Source organism: Megascapheus bottae, chromosome 2 (assembly GCF_031878675.1).
Source record: "Megascapheus bottae isolate mThoBot1 chromosome 2, mThoBot2.hap1, whole genome shotgun sequence".
In the NCBI taxonomy this organism is placed as follows: Eukaryota; Metazoa; Chordata; class Mammalia; order Rodentia; family Geomyidae; genus Megascapheus; species Megascapheus bottae.
The window spans coordinates 10,701,487-10,727,193 of NC_143510.1; the positions used below are offsets into that span (position 1 = coordinate 10,701,487).

The 25,707-nt window shown below is 49.3% G+C and overlaps 1 long non-coding RNA gene across 1 annotated transcript in view; it reads right to left on the reverse strand.

Moving 5' to 3' along the window:
* LOC150066376 (uncharacterized) overlaps positions 1 to 25,707 on the reverse strand; it is a 666,939-nt gene that overhangs the window by 455,643 nt on the left and 185,589 nt on the right. The window contains exon 2 of the long non-coding RNA XR_016539124.1: positions 15,231 to 15,357. This is a non-coding gene — a long non-coding RNA (uncharacterized LOC150066376). The remainder of the gene's footprint in view (positions 1 to 15,230; positions 15,358 to 25,707) is intronic.

Consider the following 25,707-nt stretch of genomic DNA (forward strand, 5'->3'; position numbering starts at 1 on the left):
ATGTAATTACAGGGATATTTTCCTACTACACTAATTGCAGAGAGAGTTATTCTTAAATTTCAAAATTCTTTCATGTATGCAGGGATATGAACTACATTTACTGTCACAGAATTATTACACACAGATTACTTCTTACTTTCTAATTTATCAATCATTTTATCATGACAACTTTTGTACAGTTTTAAGATCTTCAGAATTTCATATCATTACTAATTATGATAAAAAGAAATCATGTATCATGTAACCTTAACCTATAGGTGAGTCTTGACCCCCAGAGGAAACTAGCTAAGTCCCTTCTCACCTAACTACAAGATTCTCTCCCAATTTCCCTGCCACAGACCCTCCTAGATCAAGGTGATTTGCACGAGTCCTGCTCTTTCCTGAGATTTATGTATCAGTTCTGTGCATGCCCTTAAAATGCCTCAAAAAAGGTAAACCCTTCCACACACAGGAACAGAGGGCATCCATGCCTGAATCTAGTCATCTCCCACAGATCCTGTCTTCTCATACAATGTCCTTCTTCCTGTAAACTTGAGTAACTATTATAAACTACTGCCATGTCCATCTGTCCAATGCTGTGATCCCTATATTCATCCATCTCTAGAAACTTGAGGCAGAATCTATCCACCACAAAGGACATGAGCAGGCAGTCATTAAACTAACAATTGGAGAAAGAAAACAGCCTGGGAAAATATGTTTGAAAGTGATGAAGTGCTTTACAAATATAAATGAGACCTCTATATTAAGCAAAGTTTCCCGATTTTTACTTTGAAAGTACCCTGCACTGCTTTATAGATAATTGAGGCCAATACAATGAACTTGTTTCTTTCTAATGCTTGTTTCTCCCAAGATCATACAATTACTAAGCATTAAAGCTGGGATTTAAAATGTTTTGTTTGTCTGAACCCCAGGCCTTTATTGCTTCTATTCTGCCATTTTGCTATCATGTACCCCTCCCCCACACTCCTTCAAGAACAAAATGCAATAAATGATTACTATTTCTATTTAAAGGAATATAAACAATCAAGAATTGATTTTCTTAAAAATAATTTGTCATTATTCTCCTACTATCCACCCAGAATTGTAGGAAAATAACCATATACAAAGCTTTTAGGCCTAGTTCCTCCATCACTGTCATTTTCTGACAGGTACAAATAGAAGATCTAACACATGAAAGGGCTAACACACACACACACACACACAATAACACAACACATGAAAGGTTTAACACACACACACACACACACAATAACACAATACATGGCTACGATTGCTGCCTACTCCACACAGCCTTGTGAAATTGCTAATTCTCATATAAAGAAGAGGAGGTTTTTCTCTACTCAATCAACACAGAGTGCATGTGCACCAAAAAGAAAGTGTAGTCATAATATTTTAACTGGGAAACCACAGATTATGCTGTTAATGTTATAATGTTTAAATGTGTTCATGACACCATTTATTTAGCACCCAACTTGGCCAATGTCTTGGGAAGATGTTTCAAAAAGCAAAGTCTAGTGTGTTAAGAAAGTACTGATAAGTGAACGTGATCATTACTCACGTGTGCCAGGGTCTGAAGTGTGGACTGTTAGGCCAAGGGAGGGTCCAGAATGCAGTGCTGGGACAATCCTGTGGCCAGCTTCAATCTGGAAAATAAAAGATGACCACGTTATCTTACACTAGCAAATTAAATGCAGACATTGCTCATAGTATCAGGAATCAAAAGCAAGCTTGTGCTTCTTCTACATAATCTTCAACGTGGAGAAAAGACTTTCGTGTCTATTGTGACATTTACATTGCACATATGCTTGTATAAAACTAAATGGCAATATAAAGTATTTAGTCATGATTAGTCAGAATTAACAACAATTCAAAACCCAAGTTAGCAGAGTAGAGAAGCTCTTTCTTCTCAAAAGTCAGCTATGCCTTCTATAACTGTACACACACACACACACACACACACACACACACACACTACAAGTGCATGCATTTTGCCTTTCTAAATTCATACTACTCAGGCAATTTTCCAAATAAGAAAAATTGTAGAAAGAGGAGGAAGCGCTGGATTTTATTTAAGCCACCAGCATCTACTGAGTGTCTAATGTCTACTTGGAACCTGGTGCACTTTGAACATATATGTTAACTCAAATGTACACCATCTCTCAAATATGCCCCATGGTTAGCAAGAAGCAGAGATCTGCCCACCACTTTATTCTGACTGTTTTGATTCCATACCGTTCACTGGTAAACATTTGTGTCTTTCCACATGCGAACTGGCTGCTTCATCACCAGATGGAAAGCTCATTGAAGAAAGAACTCCTTCCTATCTGCTCCATGCACAGCTGTACACCCTGCCCTCCATAGGGACCTTCTATGTTGAATATGTACTATAATATGAAGAGGTTTCCCATACAACTCTCAGCAGCAATGATTCATCAGAACTCAACAATTAAGCAAAAAGCTGTATTATTTGGGGGGATAGTTTATTACAGCACAAACAGACTATTACTAGCAAACAAAAAAAAAGCCTCCTCCTATGACAAGGTCCAGAGACCAAGCACGGTTTCTGTTATCCTCTCCCAGTGGACTAGCACAGACCATTCTTAATTTCCCCAGCCATGATGTATGACAACCGACATCAAACATTGTCAGCCACAGAAGTTTACTTAAGCCCTCTTGTCCAGGGGTCTTGCCTCTGTTAATCAAATAGGAATAAAACTCCTATGAAACTGACATTATCAAGTCAATCTCTAGCCTCTTCTAAGGCCAAAATGATAAGGCAATGACCCCATCAGCCTCAAGTGTGAGTCAATACCTCATTGCACAGAGTCAATACTTCAATGCTAAGAGAATGCAAGGTGAGGGATTTTTGCAAACAGAGTGCAACAACACCATGAAAAAAAGATGGAGCCTCGTTCTGAAAATATGAGAAAATATCCCTGTGGACATTGGTAGATACCCAGATCTGGAACATAAATGGGGGTTAACAAAAGCCAGAGGTTTATAAATGGAGGCCAGAGGGTTAGAAGTTTGGCCTAGTGGTAGAGTGCTTGCTTAATATGAGCAAAGACCCAGATTTGATTCCTCAGTACAACATACACAGAAAAAAGCCAGAAGTGGTGCTGTGACTCAAGTGGGAGAGCTCTACCTTGAGGAAGCCAAAGGACAGTGCTCAGGTCCTCAGTTAAACCCAGGACTGGCAAAGATAAATAAATAAGGCCAGATGTATAAAGAGATAGGAAAAGAGAGGTGGCAGAGGCATGCAAAGTGAACAAACAACATATGAAGATCTGGAGACACAAATTTTCAAAATGTATGCATTTAAATTCATCTTTCAACTCTCAGGCGCATCCTTTTGTATTTTATATCAAGGAAAAAAACAACTCCTTACTTTGGCCAATGCATTTTAAATTCCAGTCTTAGTCTTATGCTGCTGTTTATCTAATCAAATATGTTTATTGAGAGTTACTATGTATTAAACATAACACAGAATACTGTCAATATAACTATAAACCTCAGTTCTCACTATTAATGGGGCACTTTATCTAAAACGAATTGGCGCTGTTTTACAAGTTGGGATTATAAAAGAAAGGAAAACTATAAATTGGAGTAATAGGCTAAGTCATTAAGATTATAATGATCTAAAAGGAGTTAGACAGGTAACAGACAGAGGATAGGAAGAAGACAATGGACAGCAGTACTGGAAAAGCTTCACTGCAGCATATGAAAGGAACTAGTCGGGGAAACTTGAAGTGCTCCAGGAGCAAAAAGGAAATTAATACTCCTGGGCAGACAGCAAAAGAAATGGTAAGGTAGACATCTCATGGTAGAAGGCCTTCTGGAAGAAGGAAAGGAAGAATCCTTAGTTCTTAATGCAAAGTGAGGGTTACAAAGGGATTTCTAGAACTATTCAGTTTTTTTTGTAAGAACAGCTGTAAGTTTAAGGATATCTGTGAGATAAATTTCTGTCCTGAACATGGTGTTTTCTCATCATCCAATACGGCACCACAGACACATGCATGTACATGAACACTCTCTCCCTCCCTGTCTCTGTCTCTGTCTCTCCCTCTCTCTCTCCCTCCCTCCTGTCTCTGTCTCTGTCTCTCTCTTTCTCTCCCTCCCTCCTGTCTCTGTCTCTGTCTCTCTCTTGCTCTCTCTGTCTCTCTCCCTTCCTCCTGTCTCTGTCTCTGTCTCTCTCCCTCCCTCCTGGCTCTGGCTCTGTCTCTGTCTCTGTCTGTCTATGTCTCTCTTGCTCTCTCTGTCTCTCTGTGTCTGTCTTTCTCTCTGTCTCTCTCTCTGTCTCTGTCCCTGTCTCTCTCTCTCTGTCTCTGTCCCTGTCTCTCTCTCTCTGTCTCTGTCTCTGTCTCTCTCTCTCTCTCTCTCTCTCTCTCTCTCTCTCTCTCTCTCTCTCTCTCTCTCTCTCTCTCTGAATGATTTTGTGCCTTTCCAAGAGCAGACTAGTGCTGTATGACTCCACCAGCTATGAGACAAGAAGAGGTCCTGCATTTACTTAAGAAGGGGCAGAACCCAGGAGTTGTGGTATTTGTACACAATGGAATTCTATGCTGCTGTCAGAAAGAATGACATCGCCCCATTTGTTAGGAAATGGAAAGACTTAGAAAAAATCATATTAAGTGAAGTAAGCCAGACTCAAAGGAACTTAGGCTCAATGGTTTCCCTCATTCGTCATAATCAGTAGAAATCTTGGGCTCTACTAGCAGAGATCTGCAATAGAGCAAAATCTTGATACATAAGGCCATATAGTATGAAGCTAATTGAAAGGACCTCCAGGACATTGAAACAAAAGCCATATAACGAATGATTGTTTTCCTTAATGTACTATGTTGTCTCTCATCTCCTTTGCTGTCCCTTGGTTATCTCATATTGTTATAGTATCTCACTTTATTATCTGATATATTGAATTTATTTGTATTTGGGTATTTGAAATTTGATAGGGACAGGGGGAAAACCAAGACGGGTGGGGGGTGTGGGGGGTAGGGTAATGGGTACCAAGACATGTGAAAGGGTATGAATGTATGTGAATTAATGCACCTTCTATCTGGCAAATATCATGTAACCCTTTTACTAATTACAATAAAAAATAAAGAAAGAAAGAAAAGAAACAGCATGTGCACTGTTTTGCTTGCAGGCATAGAAATTACATTATTCAAAAAATATTTTCTACATAGTAGGTAGGGTAGCTACACTGGACATGAAAGGGCGGGGACAATTAATATGGATGAAACAGTTCTCTTTCATTAACTTTCCACCTTATTGTTCATTTATTTTTTCAAATTTTGGGTTTGTCTGAGAGATGAGAGATTCTCTTCTCTCTTTGATTATATCAGAATAAAAATAGATATTGGTCTGGAGGTGTGCCTCAAATACTAGAGCAGCAGATGTGTAAGCAAGTTGAGCAAATATGAAGCCATAAGTTCAAACCAAGTATTTTCTAAAATCATCATCATCATCAATAAAAATAATAAATAGCATAAGCTGGGGACAAGGCAGAAAAGTTCATGAAATGTTAATTTCTAATTAATCAGCAAAAAGAAAAAATTCAGAAGTGGAGATGTGGGCTCAAGTGGTAGAGCATGAAATAGTTGAAATAGCCAAGTGAGAGCTCAAGGTCCTGAGTTCATGTCCTAGTGGTGCTTCTCTTAATCATATATGAATGCACATATACACACAGGACTGAAAATGTACATGGTATACACTGCCAAATACACAGCTCACTCCCTCCAGCAGCTCCTAAAACCTGTTTTTAGGTTGCAGGTTTGAAGTCTATAGCAACTCCACATCTCTTAGGCACCTTATTTCAAAGAGGATTGAACAGAGGGACCAGGAAAAGACTTAATTAACTAGGGCAGTATTTCTCGAGATATTTGTTGTTGACATTGCAAAAGGGACAACATATTATATTTGATTTCCCATTTTCAAAGCAGAAGGAAAGGCAATCCACAACATAGGAAACATTTCACTTTCCTTCCTATTTTAATCAATCTTGAAAGAAAGACTGGGGTGGGAACACTTAAAGCATAATTCTGCGGTTATTGAAAACCCCAAGAATGATGAACTTCATGCATATGATGTTGAAATAACACACAATGAATTGTAGGCACTCTGAACGGCAGTGAAATTTACAACTCCTTTCCTCTGTTCCAAAATAAAAAAAGAATTTCTATCTTCCCAGCAAGTGGTCTCCAAAATAAATGCTGTTCTCACACCCATGAACAAAGAAATAACTTGGGGCAAGAAAGCACAGTGTGTTTTTATTTACAAATTATATACATCACATCACTTTACTAACATGCTGCCAAATATAAAAACTGAAAAATAAACTGTATGAGATATAAAATGCATAGCGTATTAGGCATCTCAGTATTTTTCCCCACATTGTCTGACATACTGTTCCACATAACTCAAATACTGACTATGATGATGTCTCGTGCATAACTATAAATTTCTACCTCCCTAAATATCCCTTCCACACAGCTGAAAACAAAAAACTTGAAGATAACTCTTATTGCTGGCATGCCTCTTTTAGAGAGCCTAAAAGGACAGAAATAAGTTGAGACCATAAATGATTCTCTCAATTTGGGTAGGTACAATACTAACTGAGTGCTTTCCAGGTGTGAGGCATTGTAATGTCTTGTGTTTAATTTTCCCCAAAACTCCATGTGGTAGATCATCTTCCCAGTTAACAGCTAAAGAAACTGAGGACTAACGTACCTTAGAATTGGCTAGTTAGAAAACAGTAGCAAACTGTGTAAGAATCCTTTCTTGACTGAATTTATTCTGGGTCCATGGCTCACCAGAGAGAAGCTTGGATTCCCAAGGGGATCCTTAGCAACATGGGAAGGAGGGGGAAATTTGGGTTGTCTGGAGGCACAGGGAGACGTCAGGGTTCCTCTCATCTTTTGGTAGAAGCGAGGGATGCTAATATTCTGACGTGGACAGGACAGTCCAAGAACATACCTACAGTGCTGTGGAGGGAGAATCAAGAGGTATCAGAGACGAATGACGAGCCAGATATGTTCATCACAGTGCAATTTGTAATAGCTGAGTATTCCAAGACTCAATAAATTACAGTGTATCTATTTATCAGAGCTCTGTGGCTACTAGCATGACACTTTTTCAAAAGAATAACCATATGAAAAAATTCACACTTCCTATTTACATGTGCAAAAGCAATATTCACCAAAACATTCATATTCACAAGTCCTAAAAGTAATCTGGTTAGCAGGGTTGTTGTGTTAGAAAAGTATTTATATGTTTATGTATGCACATGGGAAATACTTTGGAAGACATCAGCCAAAGTTTTAATTACTATTTGTTGCTGAAGTATAGTCGAGAGTCCATATAAAATATTTTATGACAGAATCATTATGAATAGCCACACATACCACTGTAAGAAGGAAACACTCATAAGTAATATAATCTATTATCTCAAAGTCCTTATGAATTCCATAAGGCAAAGATTTGATACCCATCTTTTCAGAATGTGTCATTGGCAGCATTTTATTTCGTTTTATTTTCTGACATCAAGTTCTTTAATAATAGAAAAGAAAAGCACCAGGTGTTTCTCACCAGGTGCCTTTGCAATGGCAGCAGAGTTCACTGGTATTTTTTTCAGAGCCAGGATAGCACCTACTATTCACATGCCCTATCTTTAAAGCCTTCATTGTTTCACTATGATTCAAAAGTGAACTTACTCACTCCCGCCCACACAGCAAGAACAATACGATCACGACACTGAACTGAATAAATGCTTGAAACTTCATAAATACTAAGTATCTCATCTCAGAATGTCTTATGAGTAGAAATCATTATGATGCTGTCTGCCATATAATTTATCATCATCATCATCATCATCGTTTGGGTTTTTGTTCTGGTACTGGTGATGGAACTCCATCACCTGAGCCACACCACCAGTCCAACATTTTGCTGGTTAATTGGAAATGAAGAATTTTCTGTTTGGATTAGCTTCAAACTGATCCTCCAGGTCTCAGCATAGTGACTAGGTAGGATTTCATATGTCAGCCACTGGTGTCTTGCTCAGAAGTCTTACTTTATTAGAACACAGTCTAACAAATTACCCTTTATTTTACTGACAAGTACCTCATTGTGACCTGGAAAAAAAATACAACTAAAATGGCAGCAAACCTTCAAAAATACCATGAGATTTATATCGGCCAAAAAAACTGCTAAGAAAAAGTTTATTCCCCAATACAGATGAAAAATTTGACTTACAGTAGCAAGACAAACAACAAAAAAGAAAGAGCTGGACAAATATAAAAAGAAGATAAGAATTGTGATTTCTTTCAAAATTGTAATGATTAAATAAAATAAAATTTGCTTATTTTCATCTTCAAGGAATCCAAATGGTTTACATTGTATCTAGCATACAGACTATTACTAAATAATAACAGTTAACAATATCACAAAGTATAAAGGTTTTCAGAAACATAAAAATGTTAGAAGGTATTTCAGAAACTTCTTTGATTCAAATTAGAGAAGATATATCTAATTATGACATGATATGAAAAGGAATGCTGTATAAACTAAGTAAGCAAAGATATTTGCCAGTAATATTAAAAGTAATTCCTGAATGTTTCTCAAGTATGTGAAATACAGAGAAAATCAATGCATAGCATGACAATGCCACTTGTCAAAACAGTCTGTTAATTATCTTTATCATGCTCTTGGCAAAATAGGATACTGTTGGACAAATAACATCTTCACATAATTTAAATCCATGCTATGTTTTATTAATTTATTTTTATTTTTTTTAAATTTTATGTTTTTATTGTAATTAGTAAAAGGGTTACATGATATTTGCCAGATAGAAGGTGCATTAATTCACATACATTGATACCCATTCACATTATTAATTTAGATCCTCCGTTTACCCCAAGAGGGGGTGGAGATGATTGGCTACATCTTCTGTTGCAAATATACACAAAGCCTTATTTGCAATGGAACAAAAACACAAATTTAGAATTGGATTGACGAATGTCCAAAACCCAACTCTACTACTTCAGTGCCTGTCTTTGCACAATTTACATAATACTACTGACCTTCCGTGTCTCTATACATTAAAAATAAACAGTGCCAATAATCAGATCCCTCATAGGGTCCTGTAAGAAAAACAATGAGATATTATTTGTGAAGTTCTGGCAACACAGTAGGGATTTGATTGCTGTGAATTTTTTTATCTCCTTCCCATTTTTACCTTTCTGTCCTTGCTTTCATACCTAGATCTTCACAAGGCAAGTTGATCTGGAGGGAAAACAGAAAGAAGGAAGAAATAAAGGGGGGGAGAAGGGAAGGAGGAATAGAGGGAAGGAATGGAGGGAGGGAGGTAAGACGACAAAGAGGAATTCACCTTACCAGAGGCTTACACCTGTAATCCTAGCTACTCAGGAGATTGAGATCTGAAGATGGAGGTTGGAAGCTAGCATGGGACAGGAAAGTCTGTGAGACTCTTTAACCACCAAAATTCAGACGTGGAGCTGTGGCTCAAGGGGTAGAACTACAAGGAACAGTGCTAGGTCCCTAAGTTTAAATCCTAGTGCCAGGACCAAAACAAAGAAACTCACCTTAAATTCAAAGAATGTTCTAGGGAAAAGGAACTGTAAACAGCAACAGGCTCAAATCCCCTGATTATACAGATTGTGAAACTGAGACCACATCAGGATCATTCTATAGAAACATGCATGTGCAGGGACCATTTCCTCTTATCCTCCAGAAATGTCTAAAACTAGAGGCCATTGGGGAAAAAAACCCTTCAACTTCCAGGGCTCAAAGGGCTGATTGTTCCATGGCCACAAAGTTCCCTTTTACCCAGTTTATACAAGATGTGGAAGGTGGTAAACTAGGAGTTTACCACAAAGGCATCAAATTGGAACTGAATAACACATCTCCACCAACGAAAACCCTGTAACTCATAGAGATTGAACAACACATTGTTGAGTCACCAATGGGCCATCGAAGAGATCAGAACAGAAATCCAACAGTTTATGAAATTTAACAGTAAGGAGCACACAAAATACCAACTGCAAAGGCAGTACTCAGAGGAAAATATATACAATATATCAGATAACAAGGTGAAACACTGTAACAATATGAGATAGCCAAGAGACAGCAAAAGAGATGAGACATAACATTAAGGACAACAATCACTCATTATATGGCTTTTGTTTCTATATCCTGGAAGTCCTTTCATTTAATATCATACTATATGACCTTATGTATCTAGGTTTTATTCCATTGTAAATCTCTGGTAAGACAGCTCAGTGTTTTTACTGATTATGAAACCATTGAGCCTAAGTTCCCTTGAGTCTGGCTTACTTCACTTAATATGATTTTTTCTAAGTCTTTCCATTTCCTTACAAATGGGGCAATGTCATTCTTTCTGACAGCAGCATAGAATTCCATTGTGTACAAATACCACCCTTGTTGATCCACTCATCAACTGAGGGGCATCTGGGTTGGTTCCATATCTTTGCTATGGTAAATAGTGCTGCAATGAACATCACTGTGCAAATGGACTTAGTATGTTCTTGTTTCTGGACAACTAGGTAAATGCTAAGTAGTGGAATTGCTGGGTTATAGGGGAGCTCTATGTTTACTGTTTTGAGGAACTGCCATACTGCTTTCCATGGTGGTTGAATGAGTTTGCACTCCCACCAACATTGTAGCAGTGATCCCTCCTGGCCACATCCTCTCCAGCATCTGTTGTTAGTAGATTTCTTGAACATGGCCATTCTAACTGGAGTGAGGTGGAATCTTAGATTCCCTTTGGATCCTCTTTATGCTTGCTTCTTGCCTTATTACTCTGGGTAGGAATTCTAATACTATGTTTTTAGCGGAGTGGAGAGAGTGGGCATCCTTGTCTCGTTCCTGATTTTAGAGGGAATAAGGGCCTCTCTTTCTAAGCAGATGGCTGAAATTCCACTACATTTTTAAGATAAGGAAAAGGGAAAGATGAGGAAAAGCAGAAATGATCTCTGTCGCTTCAGCTATAAGTACTCTCTTCCTTTCCTGAAAGTTCCTACCTGTAGATCAATCTTTACTCTCCCAGAAATAAACAAGAAAAGAAGCACTATGAAACAAAGGATCAGGGATACTAGCAAGGCATTGAGTCAGAGCAACAACCTGGAAGGAAGACAAGCTTCAGAGGACTTCCCCTAGCCAAGAGCAAAATCTTGATACATAAGGACATATAATGTGAAGCTAATTGAAAGGACCTCCAGGATAGTGAAACAAAAGCCATATAATGAATGATTGTTGTCCTAAATGTACTGTGTTGCCTCTCATCTCCTTTGCTGTCCCTTGGTTATCTCATATTGGTATAGTATCGCACTTTGTTATTTGATATACTGAATTTATTTGTATTTGGATATTTGAAATTTGAAGGGGAAGGGGGAAGGGGGAAAACCAAGACGGGTGGGGGGTGTGGGGGGGAGGGAAACGGGTAGCAAGACATGTGAAAGGGTATCAATGTATGTGAATTAATGCACCTTCTATCTGGCAAATATCATGTAACCCTTTTACTAATTACAATAAAAAAATAAAAAATAAATAAAAAAAACAAAGTGAAATGTATTAGCTCATGTATCTAAAACACTTGACCATGGCACCAAAAGTTCTGTGTGTGTTTATCTTTATGTGTGAAGTTGGTTTTCTGTTGATATTATTTGGGATTTTTGTTGTTGTTTTGTCAGTTGTGGGACTTGAACTCAGGGCTTGGGGGCTGTCCTTGAGCCTCTTTGTGCTCAAGGCTAAAGCTCTACCACTTGAGCCACAGCATCATTTCCAGTTTTGGAGTGGTTAACTGGTGGTAAAAATCTCATGGGGACTTTTCTGCATGGGCTGGTTTTGACCCACAATCCTCAGATCTCAGCCTCTTTTGTAGCAAGGATTACAAGAGTGAGCCACCCATGCCCAGATTTGTGTGTGAGTTTTCCCTACTTCCCTCCATCTTCCAAGATATTTATAGATCTACTAAGCTTCCCTCATTCACATTCAGTGGGGAAAAAGTCACCTTTTCTCCAGAATTTGGGCAAAGTGCCTCTTACTCAGATTGTACCAATTTAGATGACATAGAAACAGGGTGGCTGGCCTGAATAATCTCTTGCATACAGTTTCAGATAATACATAAATATCTATAGAAAGTGTAGTAAATCAAAATGGAACTCACTCTTCAGTAAAATCAAAGGGTTCAGATGACTACCCTTATTGGGTGCTGGAAACACGTCTACAATTTTAGCTATTCAGGAAGCTACTCGGGAAGCTACCTACAGCATTGTAGTTTGAGGCCAGCTTAGGTGAAAAGTCCATGAGACTATCTCTTCCAAATAACAAAAATCAGGACTGAAGGATGGAGTGTTCTGCCTACAAAGCAAGCCAAATGAGGACAAGACTGTTGTAGGGAAAAGTTGAGTGTTAACCTTAGCTGCTAAGTATAAATTAATTTTCCACCTTTATTTTTAAAGGTAGTAATCTAAGAACAAAAGTTATTTCAACTTTAATGCAGCACAACAAAAAATATAAAACAAATAAAAACTGAACTATGAATTTATGGATAGGGATGGGAGGGGAAAATGAAAGAGGGCAAAGGAAGGGATGATACTAATCAAGAAGCACTGTACTCATAACCTGACTTACAAAATTGTAAGCCTTTTATACAACTACTTAATAAGAAAAATAAAAAATACAAGAAATGAACAAGAAAAGAAACATAAAACAGTGTTATCATAACAGTCAGTAGAAGAACTGCTGCCCTCTGGCAATACAAAATGCATTACCACCAAATAAATATTTGAAAGTATTACAGGACCACTACCAAAGTATTTTTATAAACTATGATTTTAAATCTCAATACTCTTATGCTTATTTGTGTTTTTGATTAGCCACTTATGAATTCTAATGATAAAAGGTCATAGAGAATGTTGACATCCACAAAATAAAATTAACATTAAATATTAGAGAACTTCTTTGAATAATGAATTGTTTGAATAACAAGGTTTGCTTTAATTAGCATTTTTGGTGTGTATTTATTTATATCTGGACAAGGGAATAAATTACAATGCAAATTATTGAATCACTTCTCTGTAAAGTTTAGAGAAAAGGTAAACAAGCACCTTAAATAACTAGATAAAAAATGATAACTAGCTTTCATATAATGACCGTATCCTACATTGAAAGTACATATAAAATTATAAAATTATATACACCTGTGCCAAAAACAAAAAAAGACAACATAAGCCAGTGCTCCAAAAAAATCCTTGCATATAGAACTTTAGGTACTGATAGCCTCTTTTACATAGAAATTAAACAGCAACAGTCTATAAAGTCTATAAAGTCCTTTAAAAAGTATATTCAATGACCTCTGTCTCCCTGAACTGGTCATCTTCACTCTGTCATTACTTTTACCATCTCCTCCATTCTTACAGCTTCTATTCCAATATCCATGCTCGGAATGACTCAGAATTCCTCAACAAGCCTCCACCTCAGACCTCTTCCTCATGAGGGAATACTTCTCAAACCTTTATGCCAACAAATTTGAGAATCTAGAAGAAATGGATGAATTCCTAGCCAATATTAACATACCCACATTGAACCAAGAAGAACTAACCCAACTCAACAGGCCTATTTCAATCTCTGAAATAGAAATGGCAATTAGAGAACTTCCAACTAAGAAAAGCCCAGGGCCAGATGGATTCACAGCTGAATTCTATAAGTTCTTCAAAGCAGAGCTCACACCAATACTCCTCAAGCTCTTCAATGAAAATGAAACCAAACGTTATTTACGAAACTCATTCTATGAAGCCAGTATAACCCTCATCCCAAACCAGACAGAGATTCATCAAATAAAGAGAACTATAGACCTATTTCTTTGAAGAACATCGATGCAAAACTTCTCAACAAAATACTGGCCAACCGTCTACAACAACTCATCAAAAAAATTATACACTATGATCACAGGGAGGCAAAGCTGGTTCAACATATGCAAATCAATTAATATAATTCAACACATCAACAGGAGCAAGGACAAAAATCACATGATTGTTTCAATAGACACAGAAAAGGCATTTGACAAGATCCAACACCCCTTTATGTTAAAAGCTCTGGAGAAACTAGGAATCCATGGAACATTCCTCAATGTAATAAAGGCTGTGTATGAGAAACCTACTGCTAGTATTACACTTAATGGTGAAAAATCTAAAGCCATTCCTTCTTAAATCAGGAACGAGACAAGGATGCCCACTCTCTCCACTCCTCTTTAACATAGTACTAGAATTCCTAGCCAGTGCAATAAGGCAAGAAGCAAGCATAAAGGGGATCCAAGTAGGGAAAGAGGAAATAAAACTATCCCTCTTTGCAGATGACATGATTCTGTATTTAAAGAATCCTATAGACTCTACTCCCAAGCTCCTTGAGCTGATTCAAAGCTTTGGAAGAATAGCAGGCTATAAAATCAACCCTCAAAAATCAACTGCCTTTCTTTATGCCAACAGTGAGAGGAACGAGGCAATAATCAGGAAAGAAACTCCTTTCACAATAGCCTCAAAGAAAATAAAGTACCTAGGAATTAGCTTAACTAAGAATGTAAAGGACCTTTTTGATGAAAACTTTAAAACCCTAAAAAAGGAAATTAAAGCAAAACTAAGGAAATGGAAAAACCTCCCATGCTCCTGGATTGGAGGAATCAACATTGTGAAAATGACAATCTGGCCAAGAGCTATCTACAAATTCAATGCAATACCCATCAACATCCCAATGTCATTCTTTAAAGAAATAGAAGAGGCAATCCAAAATTTCATATGGAATAAGAAAAGACCCCGTATAGCAAAAACACTTCTTAGCAGAAAGAACAGCGCTGGAGGAATTTCAATTCCAAACTTTAGACTCTATTGCAGAGCTATAATTCTCAAAACAGCTTGGTACTGGCACAGGAACAGGCCTGAAGACCAATGGAATAGAACTGAGGACCCAGTTATTAAACCACAGACCTAGGGGTGAACTGCAAACCTCAGATCTTGGACACCTTAGCAACTAGGAATACAGAGCACCATCACCTGGCAAAAAAAAAAAACAATGCTTTCCACACATCCCCTCACACCCTAACCCCCATGCGCCATGCAAGATGTGGGCTGGGAGCAACATGTGTTGGGATCCATACAGCCCATCCTACATTTGAGTGTACACCCAGATCCCACACTTACGATTGATTCAAAGGTTCTGGAATCTTCATCTTTTCTCATCACAGCACCTACAGTGAAAGGAGTCTCTGAAGAACAAATGCTCAGCATCCCGAGGCATCTCTTCCGCTGAGCAGGATCTGGGGTAGTGCTGACAGAAGGAAAAAGAAAAAGCCACATAGACCACACTTTCTGCTCCCACCATCTGCTACCCCACCAAGCTCCTCATGAGGCAGATCCCAGGCCAGGGAAAGCGGCAGGCGGCTTGCCAGGCCTCTCCACTCTCCACCAGGCCCTAGGCCTTCTAAACTGAAAATTCACCGCTGACTGTGAGCTGCCTCTGGAGGTCTGGCTTGGGCCTAACATGTGCTCTTCAGGAAGAGCACAAAGAACGCACAGGGCTTGGCAGGCCACACTTCACACACCTTCACAGCCACCACCTGCCCATGCCTTGTATAGACCTGGCAAGAAGCACTGCTTTACCTCAAGAGCCCTGGCCTTCCTCACACACATGCAGCCTCTGAGTATAGATAGGCTCCTTCAGGTGTTTCCCCAAGAAGAAATGCTACCAGCAGCTTACAGGCTGGGTGAACACACAACAGGCCGAGAGTGCCCCGAGAGGCCCCGGAACAAATGCCGCTCTCTCAGAGGAAGGCGGCTGCAGTGGAGCCTCTCACAGGCCAACTGATCCCGGGCAGAACCGCCCAGAACCAGTTCAGCATCCTCTCCCCGCCCCAGACCCCTTAAGTCCTCACTCAGCCCCACCACTCTCAGCCTCTGAACCTGCTAGCCCCGGCCCTGATGACTCATATCCTCACTCCGCCCAACCCCTCTCAGGCTGAACCCACAAACCCCGCATGCAACCCCTCAAGTCCTCAGAGTAGAGGGGCAGCAGCCCAGACCCTGTTTGCTCTGACCCCTCCCTCCCGTGGCAGCACCGTCCCCAGGCCTGGATGGAGGAAAATAAAACAATAGAGGAGGCAGTGGCGGGTGTGCTGCTGTGCCTGTCCACTCACAACCAGGCCCTGGGCCTACACTGAAAGCTCACCACTGACGGACCTGGCTCTGGAGGCCTGGCTTCAGCTTAACATGGCCGAAGGCCCTTCAGGGAGAGGAAAAATGAAGCTGCTCACCCCACTTCTCCACACACTCACAGCCACCACGCACCAGGCCCCGGCTCTGCCTAGGCTAAAAAGCACACCTCTGACAGGGAGCTGGCTCCAGAATCCTGGCTTAGGCCTAAGGGCCTTCCTCTCACACATGCAGCGTCTGGGTAGATATAGCCTCCTTCAGGCCCTTCCCCAAGAAGAAACGCTGCCGGCAGCTTACAAGACGGGTGAACACACAACAGGCCGAGAGTGTCCTGCCCTGCTCTCTAGGCCCCAGAACAAATGCCGCTCTCTCTCTCGCACTGGAGCCTTTCACAGGCGGACTGGTCCCAGGGTGAACCGACCAGAACCAGTTCAGTGTCCTCGCCCCGCCACTAACGCCTCACCTCCTTGCTTCACCCCACCCCTCTCAGCCTCTTAACCTGTAAACCCCAGCCCTGACCTCTCACGTCCTCGCTCCGCCCAACCCCTCTCTGGCTGACACACAAGCCCCACCTGCAACCCCTCAAGTCCTCACAGTGGAGTGGCAGCTGCCCAAGCCCCATTTGCTCTGACCCCTCCCTCCCGTGGCGGCACCAGGCCTGGATGGAGGAAAATAAAACAAAAGAGGAGGCAGTGGTGGGCGGGCTGCCGCACCCGTCCACGCTCGACCTGGCCCTGGGCCTACACTGAAAGCTCACTGCTGATGGAGCTGGCTCCGGAGGACAGGCTTCAGCCTAACATAGGCGAAGCCCCTTCAGGAAGAGGAAAAATGAAGCAGCAGGCCCCACCTCATACACCTTCACAGCCACCACACACCAGGCCCCAGGCCTGCCAAGGCTAAAAAGTGCACCTCTGACTGGGAGCTGGCTCCGGAAGCCGGGCTTAGGCCTAATATGGCCTTCCTCACACACACGAGGCATCTGGGTAGAGACAGCCTCCTTCAGGTGCTTCCCCATGAAGAAACGCTGCCTGCAACTTACAGGACCGGTGAACAGGCAACAGATGCCCGGCCTCAGGCCGAGAGTGCCCGCCCAGCTCTGCAGGCCCCAGAACAAATGCTGCTCTTTCAGAGAAAGGCGGCCGCACTGGAGCCTCTCACGGGCAGAACCGCCAAGGACCAGTTCAGTGTCCTCGCCCCGCCCCGGACCTCTCACATCCTTGCTCCACCCCACCCGTCTCAGGCTCTGATCCCGCAAGCCCCGCCCCTGACCTCTCACGTCCTTGCTCTGCTCCAGCGCTCTCAGGCTCGGACCATGCAAACCCCGCCCCCAGACCACCTGTTCCGTGCCCTGGCTCCACCACCCTGGAGCTCTCCCTCCAAGCCCCGCCCTAGACCGCTGACCTCTGTTCCTCGTCCAGGCCCCACCCCCCCGGTACTCAGCACCCCTCAAGCCCCGCCCTTCTCAAGCCTCAGCCCCACTCCGGCTCCAGCCCGCCTTTTTCTCTGGCTGTTCTTCCCACTGCCTTTGGCTGCTCTCCTCTCAGCTCCACTTCTTCCCCTTCCCACCTGGAGAGGCGGGGCGAACAGAGCAGCAGCCTGTGAACCAGGACAGACCCCTGACCACAGACCACAGACCACAGATCCCCGACCCCAGACACAGAACCCAGACCCCCGACCCCACCCAGACCCCACACACCTGACTCCAGACCCCCAACCCCAGAACACAGATCCGAGACGCCAGACTCCCGACCCCCGACCCCCGACCCAAGACCCCAGACCAGTCCCTAGCCTCGGTCCGAGACCCCATATCCCAGAGCCCTGTCCTCAGACCCCAGACCCCCGACACAACACCCCCTACCTCAGACTCAGAACCCAGACCCCGGTCCCCCGACCCCAGACCCCCGACCCCAGACCCCAGACCCTAGAACCCAGACCTCAGGCCCTAGACCCCAGACCGCAGACCCAGAACCCCGACCCTAGACCTAGACACAGACCCCAGACCCCCGACCCCCAACTCCAGACCCCAGACCCCAGACCCCTGACCCCCGACTCCAGACCCGACCCCAGACCCCAGACTTAGACCCCACACCCCAGACCCCGGCCCCAAACCCCAGACCCCACACCCCAGACCCCAGGCCCAGACCCCATCTCCAGACCCAGAACCCAGACCCCACACACAGACCCCACACACAGACCCCAGACCACAGACCACCAATCCCAGACCCACGTCCCCAGACCCAAGACCCCAGATCCCAGACCCAGGGCCCGAGACCCCAGATCCCGTTCCCCAGGCCCCGACCCCAGACCCCAAACCCCCGATCCCAGATCCCAGACCCCAGATCCCCAACTCTGACCCTTGACCCCAGACCCTAGACACCCGACCCCCGATCCAGGCCCCAGACCCTGACCCCAACCCCATACTCCAAACTTCCCGGAGGGCCCGCCCGACCCAGACCCCAGACCCCCGACGCCAGACCACCGACCCGAGACCCCAACATGCCCGGAGAGCCCGCCTGACCCCCGACCCAAGAACCCGACCCCAGACCCTAGACCCCCGACCCCAGTCCCCAGACCCCAGATCAAAGAACCCAGACCCCAGGCCCAAGACCCAGACCCCCAGACCCAGACACCAGACCATAGACCACCAAACCCAGACCCCAGTCTCCGGCCCCAGATCCAGACCCCAGACCCCCGACCACACCTACATCCCAGAACCCCGTCCCCAGACCCCAGACCCCAGATCGAGACCCCAGACCACCTACCCAACCCAGACACCAGACCCCAAACCCAGACCCCAGTCCCCAGGCCCATGACACCAGACCCCAGATCCCAGACCCAGACCCCAGACGCCCGACCCCAGATCCTGACCGCAGACCCCCGACCCCAGACCCAGACCCCAGAACCCCAAACCCAGACCCAAGACCTCCGACCCCAGACTCACGACACCAGACCTCCGACCCCAGACTCCCGACACCAGACCCCAAATTCCCGACCCCAAACCCCAGACCCCAGAGCCCAGACCCAGACTGCTGACCCTATACCCAGACCCCCGACCCCAGACTCCAGACCCCAGACACCCGACCACTGACCCCCGCCCCAGACACCCAACCAACCACCCACGACCACTGACTCCATGACCCGGCCCCAGACCCCAGACCCCAGACCACCTTCCCCAGACCCAAGACCCCAGTCCCCGACCCCAGACCCCAGACCCCAGACACCCGTCACATGACCCCCGACCATAGACTACAGACCCCAAACCTCCGACCCCAGACCCCCAACACCGGCCACCAGACCCTGACCCCAGACCCCAGACCCCAGCCCCAGACCCCAGACCCCAGACCCAGACCTCAGACCCCGAACCCAAACCCCAGACTCAAACTCCAGACCCAGACCCCAGACCCTAGTCCTGGCCCAGACTGCTGACATCAGACCCCTGACCCCCAACTCCAGACCCCGACCCAAGACCCCAGACCCCGGCCCCAGACCCCACACCCCACACCCCAGACCCCAGACCCAGACCCCGGCCCCAGTTCCCAGACCCCAGTCCCCGACCCCAGACCCTAGACCCCAGACCCCTTATTGAGACCCTCGACCCCAGACACTGACCCCAGCCCCCAAACCCCCGACCCCCGACCCCAGACATCAGACGCTAGACCCCAGACCCCAGACCCATACCCCTGAACCCAAACCCCCGACCTCAACCAGACCCCCGACAACAGACCCCAGCCTGATAACAGACCTCTGAACCCAGACCCCAGACCGCGACCCCAACCCCCCGACACCCGACCCCAGACCCCAGACGCCAGATCCCCAACCCCAGACCCCAGACCCTGACCCCAGACCCCAGGCCCCAGACCCCAGACCACAAACCCCAGACCCCCTACCCCATATCCTGACCTCAGACCCCAGACCCCGGCCCCAAACCCCAGACCCCAGAACCCAGACCCCTAACCCCTGACCCCAGACCCCAGAACCCAGACCCCAACCTACCTGGAGAGCCCGCCCGACCCCAGACCCCAGATCCCGACCCCAGTCCCAGACCCCAGGCCCCAGAACCCAGACCACAGACCCCAGACCACAGACCACAGACCTCAGGCCACAGAACCCCGACCCCAGACCCCCGACCCCAGACCCCAGAACCCCGACCCAGACCCCACCACCGACCCCAGACCTGCGACCCCAGACCCAGGACCCCAGACCCCAGACCCAGGACCCCCGACCACACACCCCACACCCCACACCCTGATCCCAGTCCCCAGAGCCCAGACTTCCGACTCCGACGCCAGACTGCTGACATCAGACCCCCGACCCCCAACTCCAGACCCCGACCCAAGACCCCAGACCCCGGCCCCAGACCCCAGACCCAGACCCCCAACCCCAGACCCAATCCCCACACCCCCAACACCAGACCCCAAATCCCGACCCCAGACTCCAGATCCCAGACACCAGACCCAGACCCCAGACACCCGACCCACCCAGACCCCAGACCCCCAACCCAGACTGCACCACCGACCCCGGACCCGCGACCCCATACCGCGACCCCCGTCCCCTGACCCCACACCCCACACCCCACACCCTGACCCCAGACACCAGACCCCTGACCCCAGACCCCTGACCCCAGACCCCCGACCCCTCACCCCTCACCCCATTCCCCAGACCACAGGCTCAGACCCCAGACCCCAGACTCCCGACCTCAGACTCCCGACCCCAGACCCAAGGCCCCGGCCCAGACCCTAGACCCCTGACTCCGACCCAGACCCCAGATCCCCAACCGTCGACCCCTGACCCTCGACCCCCTACCCCAGAGCTCGACCCCAGACTGCCGACCCAAGACCCCAGATCCCAGACCCCAGACCCCAACCTGCCCGGAGAACCCGCCCGACCCAGACCCCAACCCCCAACCCCAGACTCCGAAACAAGACCCCAATATGCCCAGAGAGCCCGCCCGACCCCTGACCCCTGACTGCTGACCCCCGACTGCTGACCCCCGACCGCAGACCCCAGCTCCAGACTCCAGACCCTGACCTCAGAACCCCGACCCCAGACCACAGACCCCAGGCACTGGCCCTAGACCCCAACTCCAGACCAAGACCCCCGATTCCCAATCCCAGACCCCAGACCGCAGAACCCTGATCCCAGACCCCAGAACCCCGATGCCCCACCCCAGACACCAGACAACTGACCCCCGACCCCCAACCCCTGAACCCAGACCCTCGACCCCAGGCAGCGGCCCCAGACGCCAGACCCCCGACCCAGACCCAAGACCCCGGACCCCTGACCCCAGACCCCAGACCCCGACTCCACACCCCGAGCCCAGACCCCAGACCACGGCCTCAGACCCCAGACCCCAGGCTCCGGCTCCAGATCCAGACCACGACCCCACCTAGACCCCAGACCCCCGACCCCAGACCCAGGGCGCAGGCCCCCGTCCCCAGACCCCCGTCCCCAGACCCCCAACCCCAGACTCCCGAACCCAGACCCAGACCACAGACCGCAGACCCGCGACCCTGGACCCAGACCCCCGAACCCCAAACCCGACCTCTGACCACCAACCCCAGATTCCAGTCCCCAGACCCCAGACCCCCGACTCCCGACGCCAGACACCTGACCCCAGACCACCGACCCCCAACTCCAGAACCCGACCCCAGACTCGAGACCCCGGCCCCATAACCCAGACCCAGACCCCAGACCCAGACCCCCAACCCCAGACCCAGTCCCCACACCTCCGACCCCAGATCCCAGATCCCAGACGCCAGACCCAGACCCCAATCCCCGAACCCACCCAAACCCCAGAACCCCGAACCCAGACCCCACCAACGACCACAGACCCGCGACCCCAGACCCAGGACCCAGACCCCAGACCCTACACCCCGTCCCCAGATCCCAGGCCCCAGACCCTAGACCCCAGATCCCAGGCCCCAGACCCTAGACCCCAGACCCAGACCCCAGACCCCAGACCCCGGCCCCAAACTCCAGACAACAGACCCCAGACCCCCGACCCCAGACCCCAGAACCCAGACCCCTAACCCAGACACCAGACCCCGTCCCCAGACTCCAGACTCCAGACCCCAGACCCCAACCTGCCCGGAGAACCCGCCCGACCCAGACTCCAGACTCCCGACCCCAGACCACCGACCCGAGACCCAACATGCCCAGAGAGCCCGCCTGACCCCTGACCCCTGACCCCAGACCCCGGCCCCAGACCCCAGGCCCCCGACCCCAGACCCCTGACCCCAATCCAGACCCCCACCCCAGGCCCGGGCCCTGATCCCCGACCCAAGACCCCCGACGCCCCACCCCAGACTCCAGACACCAGACCCCGGCCCCAGACCCCAGATTCCGAAACAAGACCCCAATATGCCCAGAGAGCCCGCCCGACCCCTGACCCCTGACCACTGACCCCCGACCGCAGACCCCAGCTCCAGACTCCAGACCCTGACCCCAGACCCCCGACCCCAGACCACAGACCCCAGGCACTGGCCCTAGACCCCGAATCCAGACCAAGACCCCCGATTCCCAATCCCAGACCCCAGACCGCAGAACCCTGACCCCAGACCCCAGAAACCCGATGCCCCACCCCAGACCCCAGACACCCGACCCCCGACCCCCGACCCCTGAACCCAGACCCTCGACCCCAGGCAGCGGCCCCAGACCCCAGACCCCCGACCCAGACCCAAGACCCCGGACCTCAGACCCCAGACCCCAGACCCTGACTCCACACCCCGAGCCCAGACCCCAGACCACGGCCTCAGACCCCAGACCCCAGGCTCCGGCTCCAGATCCAGACCACGACCCCACCTAGACCCCAGACCCCCGACCCCAGACCCAGGGCGCAGGCCCCCGTCCCCAGACCCCCGTCCCCAGACCTCCAACCCCAGATTCCCGAACCCAGACCCAGACCACAGACCGCAGACCCCCGACCCTGGACCCAGACCCCAGACCCCCGAACTCCAAACCCGACCTCTGACCACCAACCCCAGATTCCAGTCCCCAGACCCCAGACCCCGAACTCCCGATGCCAGACACCTGACCCCAGACTACCGACCCCCGACTCCAGAACCCGAACCCAGACCCGAGACCCCGGCCCCATAACCCAGACCCAGACCCAGACCCCAGACCCCAGACCCAGACCCCCAACCCCAGACCCAGTCCCCACACCTCCGACCCCAGATCCCAGATCCCAGACGCCAGACCCAGACCCCAATCTCCGAACCCACCCAAACCCCAGAACCCCGAACCCAGACCCCACCAACGACCACAGACCCGCGACCCCAGACCCAGGACCCCAGACCCTAGACCCCAGACCCCAGATCCCACACGCCAGACATAGGCGCCAGACCCCCGACCCCACCCAGACCCCAGAACCCCGACCCCAGACCCAGGACCCCAGACCCCACTCCCCGACCCCAGTCCCCAGAGCCCAGACTCCCGACCCCGACGCCAGATGCCAGACCGCTGACACCAGATCCCCGACCCCTGACTCCAGACCCCGACCCCAGACCCCGGCCCCAGACCCCAGACCCCAGACCCAAACCCCCAACCACAGACCCAGACCCCGACTCCAGGCCCCAGACCCCAGACCCAGACCCCAGCTACAGACCCCAGACCCCAGACCTCAGAACCCTGACCCCAGACCACCGACCCCAGACCCCCGATCCTAGACCCCAGACCCCAGACCGCAGACCTAGACCTCATCTCCAGACCCAGACCCAGACCCCAGACCCCACACCCAGACCACAGACGCCTGACTCCAGTCCCCGGAACCCAGACCCCAGACACTGACCCCAGACCCCGGCCCCAGACCCCCGACCCCAGATCCCCAACCCCAGACCCCAGACCCTAGACCCCAGACCTCAGGCCCTAGACCCCAGACCGCAGGCACAGACCCCAGACCCCCGACCCAAGACCTAGACCCAGACCCCAGACCCCCGACCCCAACGCCAGACCTCAGACCCCAGACCCCCGACCTCTGACTCCAGACCCTGACCTCAGACCCCAGACCCCAACCCCATACCCCAGATCCAGACCCCATCTCCAGACCCAGAACCTAGACCCCACACACAGACCCTGACCCCAGACCCAGATCCCAGACACCAGAACCAGATCCTAGAACCCTGACCCCACCCAGACCACAGATCCCCGACCCCGGACCCCAGACCACCAACACTAGACCCACGTCCCCACACCCAGGATCCCAGATCTCAGACCCAGGACCCGAGACCCCAGACCCTGGACCCCAGACCCCAGACCCAAACCCAAGATACCAGACCACAGACCCCAGATCCCAGACCCCAGACCCCCGACCCCAGACCCCAGGCCCCGACCCCTGACCCCAGACCCTAGACACCGACCCCCGACCCCAGACCCTGACCACAACCCCATACCCCAAACTTCCCGGAGTGCCCATCCGACCCCAAACCCAGACCCTGACCCCAGACCCAGACCCCCGAACCCAGACCCAGACCCCAGAGCCCCGGCCCCAGACCCAGACCCCAGACCCCCGACACCAGACCCAGACCCCAGACCCCCAACCGCAGACCCCAGACCCTCGACCCCCGACACCAGACCACAGACTTCCGATCCCACACCCCGACCCCTGAACCCTGACAACCGACCCCAAACCCCCGACCCCCAACGCCAGACCCCAGATCCCAGAACCCAGACACTGACCCCAGTCCCCAGACACTGACCCCAGACCCCATATTCCCAAACCCACACCCCCGACCCCACCCAGACCCAGACCCCAGACCCCAGACCCCCGAACCCAGACCCCAGACAGCGACCCCAAACCACCGACACCCGACCCCAGACCCCAGACGCCAGACCCCCAAGCCCAGACCCCAGACCCTGACCTCAGACCCAGATCCCAGACCCAGACCCCGACCCCAACCCCAGACCCAGATCCCAGACCCCAGACCCCAGACCCCAGTCCCAGACCCCCGACCTCAGACCTAGACCCCAGACCCCCGACCCCAGACCCCAGATCCCCGACCACAGCTGCCAGACCCCATACCCCCGACCCCAGGCCCCAGACCCCAGACCCCCGGCCCCAGACTCCGACCCCACACCCCAGGCCCCAGACCCAAGACCCCGGCCCCAGACCCCAGACCCCTGACCCCAGACCCCCGATCCTAGACCCCACACCCCACACCCCAGACCCAGACCTCATCTCCAGACCCAGACCCCAGACCCCACACCCAGACCACAGAACCCCGACCCCAGACCCCCGACCCCAGACCCCAGACACCGACCCCAGTCACCGGCCCCAGACCCCAGACACTGGCCCCAGACCCCAGACCCCCAACCCCAGACCCTAGACCCAGACCTCAGGGCCTAGACTCCAGACCGCAGACTCCAGACCCCTGATCCTAGACCTAGACCCAGACCCCAGAAACCTTACCCCCAACGCCAGACCCCCAGACCCCAGACAACTGACCCCCGACTCCAGACCTAACCCCACACCCCA